At 43.9% G+C, this 4,577-nt stretch overlaps 1 protein-coding gene across 5 annotated transcripts in view; it reads right to left on the bottom strand.

Annotated features, from left to right (window-relative positions):
• B3galnt1 (beta-1,3-N-acetylgalactosaminyltransferase 1 (globoside blood group)) overlaps positions 1-4,577 on the bottom strand; it is an 18,653-nt gene that overhangs the window by 6,700 nt on the left and 7,376 nt on the right. The gene's annotated exons all lie outside the window — the stretch shown is intronic.

A 4,577-nucleotide genomic window follows, 5' to 3' on the forward strand; every position in this document is an offset into this window, starting at 1 on the left:
GTTGGGGACTAGAGAAGAACTTCCAGGACTTGGTAGAGAAGTGGATCTTGGGGATGGCGCTCAAGTCATCAGGCTTAGTGACAAACGATTACCCACTGAGCTACCTCACATAAGTACTGTGTTTTCAGCATTTCCAACGCTTTCACTCCCTCTCAAATTAACCACTTTTTATTATTTGCGCACGCACACACACACACACACACACATTTACAAGGTAGAAGCAGGAAGATTGAGTTGAATGTAAGGCCAGCCTGGGCTATAGGGTAAAACCCAGTCTAAGCAATTCTCTCCTTGTATTTTACTTAGGGTTCTATTGCTGTGAAGACACCAGGACCTCAGCAGTTCTTCTAAAGAAAACCATTTAGCTGGGTGGCTTCCAGTCCAGAGGTTCAGTTCATTATCGCTATGGAACATGGTGGCGTACAGGTAGACATGGTGCTGGAGAAATCACTGAGAGTTCTACATCCTACCCAGGCAACAGGAAGTGAACTCTGACACTAGGCGGTATCCCTCAAAACCCGCCTCCACAGTGACACACTTTCTCCAACAAGGCCACACCTCCTAATAATGCCACTTCTTTTGAGGCCATTTTCTTTCAAACCACCATACCCTGAAAACAAACAAAACACAAAAACTACCACTCCCCCTAAGATAAGATATGTCTTTACTTCTGTATAAAACCTGCAGACTTATTTTCTGTCATTATTCTCTAAGAAACACTGAGAAACAGCTGGCATTCCCATTTTAAAACACTGCATTAGGCTTTTAAATCCATGTAAATATGACACCACTGTAGACAGGGATTTGAGTGTGAGAGAATCTGGGAGCCCACAGGAGTCCTAGAAGCCCCCAAACTTGTTTTTAAGGCTGCATCAAACATTTACTTAAAAAGAAAAAATACAACAACAACAAGACCTGATACTAGGTTACATATTGTGCTGGCTAGCTCTATGTCGACTTGACCCAAGCTGGAGTCATCTCAGAGAAAACAATCTCTATTGACAGATTGCCTGCATTCAACTGGGGTTTAGGCAAACTTGAGGACATCTTCTTAATTTGTGATTGATGTGGGAGCACCCAGGCCATTGTGGGTGTCACCACCCCTGGCCTGGTGGTCCTCTTAAGAAAGCAGGCTGAGCAAGTCACGGAGAGCAAGCCAGTAAGCAGCACTCCTCTGTGGCTTCTGTAATGGCTCCTGTCTCCAGGTTCCTGCTGGGTTTGAGTTCCTGCTTTGGCTTCTCTTGATGAACTGTGATTCAGGATACGTAAGCCAAATAAACAAACCCTTCCCTCCCCAAGCCACTGTTGGCCATGGTGTTTCATCATAGCCATAGTAACCCTAACTAAGTCACGGATGTCACTTGGCAATCCTAAAACACTAAAAAACAGGCTACCTTGTTTACCCACAACATTAACTCCAATGTCCTGTGTGTGTGTGTGTGTGTGTGTGTGTGTATGTGTGTGTCCTGCCCCCATCGCTCCCTCCCCACCCCTTGGCAATCCTAAAACACTAAAACACAGGCTACCTTGTTTACCCACAACATGAACGCCAATGTTCATGTAATTTGAAAACACATTTAAAAAAAATCTGTTTAAGACTGGAGATACAGCTGAGTGGTAGAAAGCCTGCCTAGCCTGTGATTGCTGGACTCAACTTCTAGCAACACAGTCACACACACATACACAGAGTCACACACACACACACACACACACACACACACACACACACACACACACACACCTTCTTTAGAAAACGTTTGCGAATACAGTCCACAGAGGGTCTCAATCACATTGTAAATTATTTTTTAATCTATAACTGAAAATCAACAATGTAGTACATTTCAACAACTTAGTGAGTCACCAATACTTAATTTGAAAATTATTTCCTGGTGTGTGGCCAGAAAGCATTTTTCCCCCGCTTCAAAGGATGATGCATAGTTTACGGGAAACCAATAGCCCTAGTTGATAAGGAAATGGCCTTTTTTACAGAAAAACTGAAGTCAGAAATGTCTTTGAAATCACTTAATTGCAAAGCTACCATTCTGCGAAAATAGCAAAGATACCCTGTGTATACTGGTATGAAAAGACTCCCAGACAATATGAAGTAAAGAAATTAGAGGTGGACTAAACAATACTAACATTGTTTACATTTATTTCTCCTGCATATGTTTGTGTGTGTGTGTGCATGCGTGTATATACTCACATATATGTGGAAGTCAGAGGACTACTTGTGGGGTCAGTTCTCCCTATCTACCACGTAAGTCTAGTGTGACAGGCTTGCTGGTAGGGCTCTTATCGGCTGAGCCACCTCAATGACCCTGTCATACTAACTTTTCTATTAGAAAATTTAGAATATATTTATATATTTGTGGTGGTTTAAATGAAAATGACCTCATAGGGAGTGTCACTATCAGGAAGGGTGCCCTTGTTCGAGTACATATGGCCCTGTTGGAGGAAGTGTGTTGTGTCACTGGGGGCAGGCTTGGAGGTTTCAGATGCTCAAGCCATGCCCAGTCTCTGTCTCTCTTCCTGCTGACTGCTGATCTGGATGGAGAACTCTCCGCTCCTTCTCCAGCTCCATGTCTGCCTGTGCGCTGCCATGCTATGGTGATAATGGACTAAACTTCCGAACTGTAAGCCAGCTCCAATTAAATGTCTTCCTTTACAAGAGTTGCCACGGTCATGGTGTCTCTCCACAGCAGTGGAAATCCAAAGACAACGTATGTCAGAAAAGTAACAGAAAGAGACATGTGATAGATGGGAAGAAAGGGGTAGATCAGAGAAGGGGTGAAAGCAAGACTTTCTAATGTTACAAGCTGTAAATGTTTTATTAAATCTCTTTACTTATCCTTTATAAATATATTGTTTGGTTGGTTGGTTTTGGGGCTTTTTTTGTTTTTTGTTGTTGTTGTTGTTGTTTTGTTTTTGACTTTTTTGGACAGGGTGTCACTATGTAGCTCTGGCTGTCCTGGAACTTACTATGTAGACCAGGTTGGCCATGAACTCATAGACATGCACCTGCCTCTGCCTCCCAAGTACTGAGCTTAAAGGCCTGTGCTACTATGCTTGGCTATAACTTTATATATTTATCCAGTGTACTAAGGTCCTACTCACACTGTATTACCCTCTGTTACCCCTCCCACTTCTGCTGAACCCCCTTCTTCCCACCTAGTCCACCTTCTGCTTTTTCCTAACCCACTGTTTATTGAAGGCCACCTTACTAACGAGAACGCGGTAGGGTGTTATTTACTGGGATGTGGGTAACCTAGCCAGTGGCTACACCACTGAAGAAAATAACCTCGCTCCCTTCCCTGCAGTAATATTAACTGCCAAAAGTTCTTCCTGGAAGGGTGGGGCTCCATGAAACCGTCTCCCATCCATGATGGAGTGTTCTGTTCATGCTTGCAAGCACCATGTCCCTTACACCTAACTTTCGGCTTTTGCAACCTTCCTGCCCTCTTCCATGATGCATACCATCAATCCTTCTCACAGAAGGGATGGGCATCTCAGTTACTGAGCCCAAAATGTCCCCCTCTCCCACTTTCTGCTCACGCCCAGCTGCAGCTGCATCTAACCCACAGACAGATGCAGTAATCTTAGAAATGCCTGGGACAAAAAAAAACACCTGGAAGTAATTCAAACAAACCTAAACTACGTTTTTTGTTTTTTGTTTTCCCAATGGAGGGCTTCTCTGAGATTTCAACATATATTCTCTAAGGATATAATATGCCATGTTTATTGCGTTATTTAAAAAAGAATCTGTTTTAGCTTTTGTTGTCTCTAGCAGGGAGGAAACCATTCAGAGAAATCTGGTCCTGGGAGACCTTCATAGACATCCCATTGAAAAGGCTTATATTAATTATTCTGAGTAATAGTTTGAAGCAAATGCAAATCAGCTCAATTCCTCTTACATAATTCAGTAAAGCTGAGCCTTTATTTTTCCTGTGACACAGCAAGTCCATTCTAGTAGAACACTTACATTAATTTGTCTGTACAAAACACCACCGAGAAATGTGCAAATGGGGTCCAAGTCTTCATGAGTGAGGGATCCTCTCCCAAAGTAAACAAGAAGGCTCATAACAGCACTCTCTCTAGGCCAACTCAGAACCTGTGTACTTTTCTGTCAGTCACACCTGAGAACCTGGTAGATCCTTCTACCCAGCTGCCACTGTTGAGGTCAAGGTAAGCAGCTGTCTACACAGACCTGCTGACTTGAGGCCCGGCGATGACAGCAACACCAAGTTCACCAAGGCACCGGTTCGCGTCATGAGAACCTCATGACCTGATGTGTTTTACCTTAATGTCAGGACTCAGCATCGGTGTTTCCCCGGCTCAGGTTTGAGTCCCTGTGACTTTTTGTGGGCCCACCAATATCAGGGGCCTTGAGTATCAGCCTCAGTACCCCCTCGCAGGCTCAGAATTGGATGCCTATGGCAGGCGAGGATCAGAGGGTAAAAGATGAACTCAGGTACATTACCTCTGCATCTTCTTTATTTTTTATGTGAGGGAAGAAAATGAAGTGGAGGGGGCACAGAGGAGGAGGAAGAAGAGAAGGAGGAGGTCGAGGAGGAGGAGGA

The sequence above is a fragment of the Microtus ochrogaster genome, chromosome 1 (genome assembly GCF_000317375.1).
Source record: "Microtus ochrogaster isolate Prairie Vole_2 chromosome 1, MicOch1.0, whole genome shotgun sequence".
NCBI classification, from domain to species: domain Eukaryota; kingdom Metazoa; phylum Chordata; class Mammalia; order Rodentia; family Cricetidae; genus Microtus; species Microtus ochrogaster.